The following is a 13,360-nucleotide window of genomic DNA, read 5'->3' as shown; positions in this document are numbered from 1 at the left end:
TATGACCTGGCATACATTATAGAATGGTAAAGCCCAAAAATTAAAGAGTACCAACCATAACTCTGTCAAATGAAAAGAAACCCTGTGGGAAATGGCAGCTTGCTGTCACTTTCTCCCCTTCATTTATTCTCACGCTAATCTTTATATTTACGCCCGCATTTTATGCACTGCTACTTACAATTCAAACAAGGTTTGTAATTCAAAAGTGCTTTAAGGATAAGTGTAATATATTTATTCAACTATACTAGATGCAAATACTTCCCAGCTTCTTGCACAGATTTCTTCTTGTCAAATTGAATACAGGTTTAGTCAAAAGAGTCAACTTGTGTTTCCTTTACATGGCCACAGGCTAAAGTTCTGGCCTCGTCTTTTAGTTAAGTGGCCAGGTATGAGAGCTTTGCTATGACTCGTTTTTAAAACATGTAAACTACCTATTAGATCTTTTCAGAGCAAATTGCTAATTTTGACAGACGTGCAATTCATAACTTTAAATAAGTAAATATTTCACTGGAAAAATATGACAGCATGACTGATAAAGGTGTGGCACTAACATACCTGGACCCAGTACAGATCCCTAAGGCACTCTGTCAAAGAGTCACACGTATACATAGTGACTCTTTCAGCCACTGATGTTAGTATCCTATTGGCAAAGAGTCTTGGAAATGATAGACAATGTAAATCAATCTTTCTCCACTGATTCACTCCCAAGAAAGCATTTGTTTAAAGTTGGCTTCTCTTGCCTGAGCATATCAGTCTTTGCCGTTTCAAAGATATAGCTTCCTTTAAATGGAGAGTTTTGAAGACTGTAAAAGAAGAGCTGCAAATTCTTTTAAACAACTGGAACTATATTCTGTAAATGTGACTGCTTGAGGAGTCTTTATCTAGTTATCAGCTACATTAGGAGTGCATGATGGGGAAATTACATGTATAGCATTCATTAAAATGACCAGCGAGCTTAAAGGATCTTTACTTCCCATGATTCAGTAACAGTACAACATTAAAGCCACTGTTAAACTGAATAGCTACGTTTTCTACATGCCTTTGTTCAGAGGCACACTTCTCAAAAGTTTTATCTTTTCGATCCTGTCCTCCACCTGGCTTTGGTATTTAGCAGGTTAGTCTGGAGTCCAAATGCTCCCCGGGTTTGGATCTGACTGTTAAAAGTCACATCCCCCCTTTAGCTCCCATCACAGTCAAAGCATGAGTGTCTGCCGTTTTCCCTTTGCGGCCTGGAAGATGACTCAACTCGACCGCTGGGAGCACCCTGCAGAGGCGAAGCTTGATCTGGCCCGGAGCCATACATCACGTTCCCCTCTGTGTTTGCCCAGGCCGGCCAAACCCCCCTGAAATGGCCACAGATCTGCCTCTGACAACAAAGACAGCGGTTGCGGGGATCGCAGGGGCCTACTAGAAGTCTCACCAAAGCCAGAGCTGTCAGCGTACAAAGAACGCCGATCAGTTTGACTTCCCCACCCTATTTTCAATCTTCCTGTAGCCAACCCAAGCCACACGCAGACCCTAAATTAATGCCTTTATATGATCTATATGAAGGAATAGTCTATAGACAGTTACAACATAAACAAACAGGTTTTGTGGACTAGACGCAACTTCCGATACACTGTAAAAAAAATCTGTAAAAATTACAGTATTACTGGCAGCTGGTTGCTAGTAACTTACTGTAGATTTTACATTTATGTTATTTACTGACAAAAGTTTGTTTAAAGTTAAATGAATATGAAACATTTTCTGTCTTTATCTTCTACAATAAGTTACTACAAACCAGCTGCATAATAACAGCAGATTTTTTACAGTGTAGACTTCCACATAAAATCAAAAACAACCCAGCAAACATTTGGACGTCCGATTACCGTTGAAAATACATCCCGTAATGGTTGAAAAATAGTTCCAAAATGAAAATCCAACCGACGTCATCTGACCGTGAATCACACGTCTTTTCTGCACGGTCCGTGCACGTCTAAAAATGTCCTCTTCTGGACGTTAATACACAAAACCCGTACATAAAATTTTGAATACACGCAACCTCAGACAAATATAGACATAAACAAATGTATACAAGTGTATATAAATGCATTTTAGGACATGTTGTGCATTTGTGTTGTCCAGCCGCGACTAATTTTGGACATGGAGACGATGTTGATTTCGGACCAATAGTACATCATTTGTGCCATCCTGCGGCGACCCCTTTTGGCAGGAGAGACGATGTTGTGGTCCGACCTATGTTTGCTGGGAACATAGCCCTTTAACAGTAGTTTAAGACAAGTACATTACCTTCTTTCATATATCATATCTAATGTGTATCAACTATTACACTGACCTAACATTACTGTAAAATTAATTTATACAATGTTATCTACAGGTCATTGAATTCTTGCCAGGCTGCCAAACCTCATCACACATATGTTATCTATGCTCGCCATCTCCCCTAATCTTAAGCAATCCAAATTTTTTTATTTTCAACAAAGTATTTGTCAGAGATCAGTTTAGCTACTAGCCAGACCGATAAATATATATAGACCGGAAGTTCGCTTCAGGCACGTTACCACAACAACGCGCATGCGTCCAATGAAACTGTCTATATGTATAAAAATGCACAGAATATTTTATTAACTTCAATTTTACCCCACTTTCCAACCTCTTATTTTCTTTTATTTGTGAAAAACTAAATATGAAATATGAAATTTTTGAAATACGTGCGTTATTACAACATCCGCTGAAGATATACAGGATTGCTTTGTGTAAAAAAAACGGATTATCTTAATAATACTTGAAAATATGACAAATATGGTTGTCAAGGTTTAACTTTAATAATGCCAAGTAGGGATGCACCGATTTGGAAATTTTTGCCGATACCGATAACTCTTTATATTTGGGGGTCGATAACCGATATCTATAGGTCGATAAATATTCATATTACTTTCACAATGAAAAACTCCCAGACCGCGGACATCTTGTCTTTGCGCTAGACTAGCATACTTTTCTTAAGCCAGCAACACGTGTCATCTTCGTGCTATGTCACAGAAAGCACCAATCAAAACTCCACATGGCCAGCAATGAGCAAGTGAAGTGGTTCAACAAACCAAAATAATCCATAATTTATCGGCTTTCATTTATCGGCCTAATTTTGCTATCAGACCGATAACCGATAATATTAAAAATAAGCAGTTATTAGCCAATAACGATATGTCGGTCAATATATCATGCATCCCTAATGCCAAGGCTTAAAGGAAAACACCATCGTTTTTCAATATTTTACTATATTTTTACCTCAACTTAGACAAATTAATACATACTGTCGAAGTGCTGCAAACTAAGTGCTTTTCCGCCATACAATATAGTTCAATTTTTTTTATCTGCTTAAAAAATAGCCACGTTTATTTTGTGCCACCATACTTACTCATGTAACTACTCATGTACAGTAACAGTCTTTAAATAGCGAAAACATGGAAGTGTTTGGTGGCTTCTAAATTCGTCCCTGTTTGGATCCTAAGGAATGAATGGGGCTAGGCTAAATGCCAACACATTCACAACACGCTGTACAAAGACCAAGGGCACGCATTGAAAAAAGACAGATATGTATCAATTCGTCCAAGTTGAGGTAAGAACATAGCAAAATATTGAAAAATGGTGGTGTTTTCCTTTAAGTCCTTTGGCCTAGATATAAAGAATGGTCGTCGCAAATTTCATTGCATAGTATGACTTGATATCAAATCCTGTGAGAGCTGTCTGAAAATAGCTCCATAAAACTGCATTTTAGGCAGTTTTATGAGTCAATTAAGGCAAGGCTGTGTGTTCCACAGCCCGGGTGTCAAACTAGCTTGCCCGCACAAACTACCAAAAGCTCCATATGGCTCTACCACACGCACCCACATGAAGCTCCGGGCTGATGGGGGATGTTCTGGCATCGGATCATAAATAAAAAAGCCTCTCAGCACGTCAGCGCTATGTAAAATGTTTATGATGATGTGTGTTTACGACTTACGTTTTCCTGTGAGGAAAGGTAAAACTAGTCAAATTTCCTGAGATTTCTTTCCCTTTTATTCCCATGCTAGGTCTATGCAGTAAAAAAACACACACTTTAGACCTAAAAAAAAAGATCCTGTCAGATATCATCTCCAATTAAACCTCTATTAGTCATCTTTCTTTTTATCCCTCGGTGATCCTTCTGTTTAATACGGCATATGGCACCGAAGCAATTACCTGTCCGTTACTCGGGCGTAAATGAATTATAAATCGTCTTTATAACCTTGAGGTGTGCGCTCTTGGGACCTGAAATGATTTGTCTGTTACTAATGGTATTGATTTTACTCCTGTGTATGTAACAAAGACTAAATTCTGATAAATGTACACTTGATTCAAGCCTGATCCAGTGCACCCCAATATCCCTGCCAACACTTATGAACAACGTTCAGGGAGCCAAAACTATCATTTCATATCCAGTAAGAAAAAAAACAATGACATTTGCCAAAGTCTTACTTAAAGAGTCAAACCGACACATTAAACCAGAAGCCTATGGTAACAATGTCTGTCACAAATATACTTTGCAGGGTTATTTTCACTTAATCCACACATACTGCCTTAAAACTTACTGTAGTGTGGAAACTTGGTATCTTAAATAAAATTAAACCAATTTGAAATACCACAAATATTGTACCGCACAAAATGTATTTCATCATCACTGAGCCTGTTGCAACACATTATATGATTATATTAAGCATACGTACGATGCTCTTTCATAATTTGGCCCCAAAAGGTATCTTGCCTTCTGTGTGGGGGATTGCATTAAAAATGTTGCTTACGTAGGCAAGGTTTTGGAGCAAAGCCAGACACTATTATAGACATTTATTTGCCATCTACAGGATGCTCTACAGGGGTTCAACTGGCACTTAGAAATAGTCGAAATAGTAAGCAGGCCCCCAGAGCGTGCTCCAAAAACAAAGAAGGGTCCATCTGGGACAGCACAGCTCAAAGCAGCACATCCTCTAGATCCATGCACCTTTACACACAAAGGCTCCTTGTATCTCTCTGTAAGCCAATAAGGAGTGTTGGGTGGCCTCGCTGACACTGTCGGCTTTTTCCAGATGCTCGCTGTGGCAAAATATATTTTGATAGTAGCCTGCCAGGCAGGAAAGAATAAGAAGAATAAGAAGATCTCGGGACGATGCGACTGCCTTTCATTTTGCAGGTAGCAGTTAAATCACTTTAAGTCTGCAATGCTTATGCCAAATGCATAACAACTAGCTAGACGAGTGCCAGTGTTTACACCCACATATTTGGCTTTTTACCAGACAAGGAGCCAGATTGACCTTCAAAACTTCTTTGTTACTGTATGTACATTAAGTATACACTCAAAGCTTGAACATCAATTATTTAAGCAGTTTACCTTGGAGGTGCCACTTTTCATTATGGTGCAAGCATGCAAAATAGAAGAAATAATTCAACTAATACTCCTAAAATAGCTCTCATTTGGCCGAACTGATGTGTTTGATATGCAGATATTAAAGAACGTTAATAGTAGCTCTGAAAGTAAACACAGCTGCAGTGGCTCGCAAACCCATTTATTTTTAGCATCGCACACTAGCAAAAGAAAGCACAGTATATGAGATTTCGTCTGTCTCTCAGTCAAGAAGGTTTTTATCAAAGAAAATATATTTCCAGATACTACGGGAACTCTGTCTGTAGACGCTTGCCTCATAATGGTTCTCAGAAATGTGTTGAGTAACGCAAGACAATTTAGAGGAAGGTATGGTAGGAGGTTGCATGCGTGCATGCGTATATGTCACAGGGGTAAACCAAAGCGTAATTCCAGAAGCTCTCCGTGTACCCCCCTCCAAACTTTCCTTTTCCACCCCCACATTAGACCAGACTTTTTTACTACTATGTAATTTCTGCCTTAGTCGGTTTCCATATTGCTAACCACAGCATTCCATAAACATGATGGAATCTTCATTTCAAGCACTTTAAAGAGAGATTTCTCCCCATTTTTGACACAATTTCCCGAAGTCCTGCAAGGATACGGAACATTACTCGTGAGTCGCGCATGAGCTAGCGGGAAAAGTCTTGGTTTAACAATAGTTTATTGGACTAACAAGACATTATTAAGTTGAGAAGGTCAGTCTCCCAGTTTTTTATGAACCCAGTGACCCAAACATTATTAGCGCTAATTAAAGACTTTAAAATGTCAGCCTTCACTGCTTTCTTCTTATCCGGCAGGATTTTGTCGGTGTTTGGAATAAGCTTCATTTTAATAACCGTGAAATGAACTTTGCCAAAGACAAAGGGAGTGAGTGATACACGATAACCGCTAATGATCGAAATGTCCCCAAACGCTCTCAACTGAATACACTAATGTCAGCCACTTAGCGAAGGTACAGGGGACTCCATCCGTGCTCTGCATGGGATGATATTTATTCATTAATATATTACAGCGCTTTCATTCATATAGTATGCAAGTTCTCCACCTCTTCGACTACATTTTGTAAAAGACCTCTGTTTTCACGGGAAATTCTCTTAATAGTTGGTCATTTATTATGCCAGCAAATAAAGCTAAAATCGGACTTATTCATTATGATGATTGGCTTGTAGCCTGAGATTTTAATTTTTTTGCTTGAGGAGAAAGAGAGAGTGAGGTAAAATGTTTGCCAGTGGACATGAATCCAAGCTTGGCTCATGCCAAAGATAAGTGAGTCCTAGAAATTTGGCAAAAACTGGAGTTTACTTCCACTTTTCTTGCATATCCTCTCAGCAGCTCTCAAAGACAGAGGACAGCCCAACACCGCATGAGCTAAACTCCCTTATTATTCGGCTCAATGCCTGTATCAACTGAAAGGCTGTATGTTCAAGTTCACTTTGGGCCAAACGGAGGGAGACTGGCAGGGCAAATCTCTCAACGCCTAAAAGAGGAATTACCTTTGCACACCTGAATTATGGTGGGCTATTACGTAATTTTTGTATATCCACCATGACGGATATATGGCATTTCGCCCATTTATTAAATTAGGTATTGATTGAAACCTGTGTTACCAAATGAGCTCCAAATCTTAACATGTTACGACTCATATTAACTTCTGCACCATATTAGTGGTGGCTATGCAAATTAGTGTTTTTAGCATTTTTTAGCATGTTGCTAGCACAATGTTCAGGTGGTTTATAACGCTTGCTCAGCCCCTAAGGACTCATATTATACGTAAACGATCCGTGGGCAAGCGTGAGTGCCCCCCTGCCTACTCCCCAGAAGCATGCACTTACACTGTACTTTGGCTGATCCTAAACCGGGCATGCATTAGAACAGGGGTCTCCAACACGTCGCTCAGTAGCTCGCGTCTTAATTGCAGGTAGCTTGCTCGCGGGTTTATTTATTAATTTATTTTCTGTGGTTATGGCGCATTTGGATGTCTGGTTAGTGTTACAAGCGCCTGTGGTAGTAAAGACTGGGTACGTGTTTGAAGTCGCGTTGAGCTGTGTAGACCGGTGTATCATATGACATCAGTAATTTAACACGTATGATTCAAAAACAAACAGATAAGTGAAGCCCGCGCCGCGGCAACCGGACGATCTCCGCAACGCTGTGAAGCCCGCGCCGGGGCAACCGGACGATCCGCACAACGCTGTGAAGCTCGCGCCGTGGCAACCGGACGATCCGCGCACATCTCGAGTCGAGGCACTATGGTTAAAATGGATGCCGTCATTTTCGGATTAATTTTTGATAAAACTGTAAAATACAGTCGTCGTCACAGGTTCAATGGGTTATCATCTCATATTTAAACATCAAATGTCAAGAGATACCAGAGAGCCATACGTGACATACATGCACATCCCTATTATGAATCCAAAAGCAGTAAATACTCTATGTTTGGATCATCTTTCTAAATCTCTGCAAGCCGGCCAGGGTGCGATTAACCAAACCGCGCCCGGGCACAGTACAGAGCGATCACACTTGTCAAACAAACCTGGCTTTGAAGTCCAAACGCGCTCTGAGGCGGTTTGGTTGGGATAATGTGAGCGCAACCTAAGTGATTGTTTACTGCCCCAGGTCAAAAGATTCCACCTGCACGCCTCTATTTTGTCCTTAATTGTTTCCATCCCTCCTTAAGTGTAAGTGTGTGGACGACTTCTCTGTTTTATCATCTGCCAGGTGTAAACCGTAAAGTACAACTTTCTTAAACAAGCTATGCAATTTGTGATGATATTCAAGTCAAACTAACTACAGTCATAGCTGCGTTGTTGCTGTGAGAAGGGTGGAGACAGATAACGGATAACGGAAAAGAATGCACAGATTTGTATCCCTGCCCATAGGCAGCTTGAATGTAACTCTACACCCTTGCCTCATTTAGTATACACGGATATATGATTATGCAAATTAGTCCCGCCTCTACTCAATCACACAGCTGGATCATAATATGCGAGTTTGTCCACGTCTTCACTCTTTCCAACGCCTTCAGGCCATAGATATTTATGTACATAGATGATACATTCGGCAGTTTCGAACACATAACTGCTTAGTTCAATTTCACACAATGCATACGTGAACTGCGCATTTGCAGCACTAATCATTTAGCACTGATGTTAAGGGATGTCAGTATCACAGAAGCAGAGCTTAAGCAGTTGTTTTAGCACCAAGTCTATGCTGCATCAATAAAATCTATGACTCAAACTACTGATCCACACGTTCAACTTTGTTGATATGATTGGTTTCATGTTTGTGACATTGGAAACCAAGGCGATTTTAAACCGTGGGAAAGAGACTGTCTCCAATTTTATGGAGAAAATACTCAGAAATGGTGTTGAATGATAAATGTGCACATGGGTTCTCTTAAAGCATTTGAAAAACATCAGATAGACATAATAAACAATCATGAAAACCTGGGTCAATGCATGTTGTATGTTAAAGGAGCAATGATTCTGAAGTATAGATGGTTTCATTCTTACAGGATATTTTGTTCTTCTGAGAAATTATTTTGAAGTCTGAAATGATACAGCTTAACATAACACCACCACATACATATGCATGCAAACAAGCACTGCAGTCAGATCCTACTGTATGGCTTTCCTAAAGGATTGATGAACAGGAAGTCAGACATTTCCTATAAAGTCGGCATCATCAACTCTGATTAATGATATGGGATAGGGAACAGGTAGAGAGAAAAAGAAATCTGTACCCACTGCGGTACTAAATTTTCTCCACCTTACTATTTCTCCCTTGGCACGGTCACATTCAATCAACCTATACATAATATTTCCATATTACGCCTTCTGCTAAAAGCTACAATCCGTCAAGTTCAGCTGTTCCTGATCTGAATATTTTGATTAGAATATTACAGAGCAATATTTATAATTGCATAAACAAACAGTTTCGTTTCTTAAATATTTTTTCTTCTATAAAAATAGAAAAAAAATGAAAACCACATGTCAGTTCTGAGTCAATTGGCTTCTGTTTTGTTTACTTTCAGATTAAGGATTGCACCTTTCAGGGCTTCCATTTAATTGAAATCTTTCCCAGATTTGGTAGATGCTTCAAAAAAAGGGATTTTTTCTGTTTGAGAGAATTACATTTCGGCGCAGTGGTCTTAAGTGAACAAATTGAGCGGGAAAGACGGTGGCCTCAGTCAGGTCATGGTCATTATTTCCCTACAGGATAGTTTAAGTAAAATCAGGTTCAACATGAATAGTGTGCAGCACTTCAATTTCACATTTGTTTAAGGTTAGACGACATGGGAAGGTAGTAAATTGTGGGCCTGAAAGAAGAGTCAATGTTCGGGGAAACAATGGGATATTTTAGGACATTTATTCTGGAGAAGAGAAAGCATGAATGAGAAGAGCACAGAACGATGAATGTAGAGGCAAGGAGGTCCACTCACAGCTGTTATATATGCTATTTATATCTGTATAAAATTATTGGCCTGTTTCTGACTTACTAAAATAAAAGATGAGGAGTAAGTGCGAGGAGAGCCTCATTCAGCTGCTTGTCATTATTTAATTTATTTGTCACATTTTATATAAACCTCTCTGCAGGCCAAAACACAGTAGTTGGCCAGCCAACAGTGAAAGGGAATTCCAGCCAATGAACGGATGAGTCAGTTTGTACCCGCATTTTCCTAAAGCATGACTCCTTTAAATAGTCCAAGGATATGTCCAAATGACCTAATTACAAGTCAGCCTTTTCAAGTACAACAATCAATGTGTGATGCTTTATTTGGAGGAGACAAAGAATAAAAAAACAAAGACTGTCCCACCACCTAATACAATTTATCCCAGTTAGTTTCGGATCACTGGAAGAGTGTTTTAGACTGGTGAAAGCTTTTTTTGTTGTTTTTTCACATAGACTGTCTTCGTAAATCTTCTCAATGTGGGCACAGACACACAAACACATGCTAACTGGGAATAGGAGATGTAACCACAAGGTACCTTAGATGAATACAGTTAACCAGTGCTGGAAACAATAACAATCCAATTTAAAAGACTCTTACAGGGTCAGTATTTTAAACACCATTCTTCAGGAATAATATTCTTACAAGAAGGCAATTGATAAACCCCTTTGCACCTGGCATTGCATTGCGAAGTTTTGGCAAAGCGCTTAGCTTGTGACCAAGGCTAGCAAAAGAAACATTTTTATACAGAGGCTGTGTAAATATAAACAGGAAATAGAAAACCACACAGTTATGACACTTTCAAACCTATATGTCCGGGTTCGGTGTGAGTGAAATAGTTTCAGACTCAATATATAATTTCTTTCTCAAAAAAGCAGTAGGTGTATATTTTGGTGACCGAGTTTGCCAGCTCTACCGCTGAATGTCTCTCTCTCACACGTTGAGTCTTTGAGGCTGGCGGTGGGGTGCTGGTGCATGCTGGGATGTCCCTGGTGTGAGCTGCTGTTTATGTGGCCCAAGGACTGCCTGATGTGTCACTGCGATGGAGTGAGAGAATACCATTGAAAAGAGGCTCTGTGCAGTGCCGCTAGATCACCTTACACAGCCACTTCCTGCTTCCCCCCCCTTTCCTCACAAGCAGCCCAGTGTACCCGCTTGGCGAGAGAGGGAAAAAAATCAAAACAGAGGGGTTCAGTACGACCGGCAGTGTAGCACAGGACCCCATTCATCTTCTTTGCTGCTCTAGGATAACTTTATTTTTCAAATTCACAAATATTTCCCTGCAAAAGCCCCTGAGATTCAGGAAGGAGCCTGTGCTTGACTTTCTTCTGTGCCTCCAATCTTATTCCCACCACTGCTTTGCTCTTTAGTCCTGTCAAAATCCTGTCGTGTTGGTAATGTGCGGTGTCAGTCACAATGAGGGGTCTTGAAGGTGTTGAGTAGGGACCTGGGAGGTTGCCTTTTTTCAACAATGAATAGGCTTTTGATGAAGTCATTCTAGACCTGGTGGTCTTTTGGGGTGACTGGCTGGTCACCAAGAAGGGGGGCATGTAGGACAGGTATGTAAGTGTCAGTTAGAAGAAGTAGGCCTAGGTGCTATTCCAGGAATTATGGAGCACCATCTGGGTCTAACCACAGGCTTAAGAGACAACTGTGATAGTGGGGTACCATTCGGAGGCATATTTGTTCAGAGGCCCTGGTCTACGTGGAACTCCGAGCCAGGGGTGTTTAAGATTCCTGGGGAAATGGCAAAGTGGGGGAATAACCGGCAATACAAACAAACCCTGGGGCATTAATGATGAGGCCGGCAAGGGCCTGGATGTTTTTCCTTCTCCACATTGCTCATCTAATAAGACTAGGAGAAAAACCTTCAGACAGACGTTTTTTCACCTGTTTTCACTACAGTCCCTTAGCCAATCCCCCCGTCAATGGACACAGCTTGGATTTCTTTAAGCTTAAGACAAATTTACACAGAAAAGCACTCGATACGGTTGCTTGTGATGGGGGGATAGGAAAATATTCACCCAGCACTGCTGGCTTCCTCCCTGGGTTACCCCTTGGATGTCTTCCCCCATCACCCAGAGAAGAATGACGCTCTGTACAGTGGCTGCATGGGGCCATTCATAGCCAACAACCTGGCCACAGACAGCTTCTACTACCAACTTGGATCTTCTGAAACAGAACTGGTACTGATCCACTCTTTGGTAGCACAGGACTGGTATTGATGGTTTAGTCAACTCAGACAGACTGAGCAGTCATTCTAATGGGCTGATTTAGGATCAGAAGTGTTTGGGATTGCTGGCAGAGATCTTATTCAGACTGGCTATGCTGAGTTCAGTCATGAGTGGGCCTGTTTATTGACAATGTGACAGGATTGATCAAGGGTATGAAAACACCTATCACTGTCAGTTTAAGCTTAAACAAATATTTGTCTCTTTATGGTGATATTATATACTATATGGTGGGAAGTCAATGGTAGCATAACTACATTTGCTTTGGGATAATATGGTTTAGTAAGCAAGCAAAATAGGCTAACTACTCAAATCTCAGTGTTAGTCACCAGTAGGTTTTGTATGCAAGTTGCCTACTAAACATGCCAAAAATTTCACATGAATGCAACACGAATTCAATAAATCCGTTCTTTATTCTTCTACTAGGACAAACACGTCCCAGCATTGCAAGTCCATGTCTAGGTGCCCAAAGGTGTGGCCGTCTCTGGCTCTCTTTGAGTACAGTGAATATGAACCCAATGCCCAGCTGCAACAAGTCTCCTCTGTCTGTTATACCACTGTAGCCTCCTCCATGTGGCTCAAAGGACGCAGCCAAACCAAAGCAGGACCTGGAACTTAACTAACTGTAGATAGAGCGTGACTGGGTAATTCATACTTTTCATATTACGCATGCCACAAATAGTGCATAATCCTGAGGATCACTCAGCTCTTTCATGCTGTGGTGTGGCCAAGTGGTTAAAGCTGAGCTGGTTACCGAAAGGTTGTGGGATTGAACCCAACAAAGGACCATCCATGACATCAGTATTGTGCTGCCAAAGAACTGACTGTTTAATGCGTATACTGTAAATTGTTTTGAATAAATGACTCCTATTACATTCATTGGGGTTTCTTCCCAAATACCCATACATTTAGCAACCCTTGCAAGGCATTATTTTCGAAAACAATGGACAAAGCACAAAAGTATAATCAAAATAAACTCTGTGACCAATGGATTATTACAGGCACGGTGATAAAAAATACTTAATCGAGAGGCTGAAAGTAACATTCAGTTCCTATGAGAGAATGAGAGATAGCCCAGGCTGTGGTTTACTGATAAGGACTCCATGGCTTCAGGTGGGAGTCATCAGACCCCTTTTACCTCAAAGAGATCTGCATAGCTGGCTATAATCCTGTTCCACTGCACATCATTCATGCTTTCCTCCGTTTTATGCTAATATTTATAGCTGGCCACTATATACACCATCT

The 13,360-nt window shown here is 40.5% G+C and overlaps 1 protein-coding gene across 3 annotated transcripts in view; it reads right to left on the bottom strand.

Annotated features, from left to right (window-relative positions):
• Positions 1–13,360, bottom strand: part of znf469 (zinc finger protein 469) — a 345,099-nt gene that overhangs the window by 13,224 nt on the left and 318,515 nt on the right. The window lies entirely within an intron of this gene.

Source organism: Misgurnus anguillicaudatus, chromosome 6 (assembly GCF_027580225.2).
Source record: "Misgurnus anguillicaudatus chromosome 6, ASM2758022v2, whole genome shotgun sequence".
Classification (NCBI taxonomy): Eukaryota; Metazoa; Chordata; class Actinopteri; order Cypriniformes; family Cobitidae; genus Misgurnus; species Misgurnus anguillicaudatus.
The sequence above is the reverse complement of the archived record's forward strand: the minus strand, read 5'-3'. Positions and strand labels throughout refer to the sequence as shown.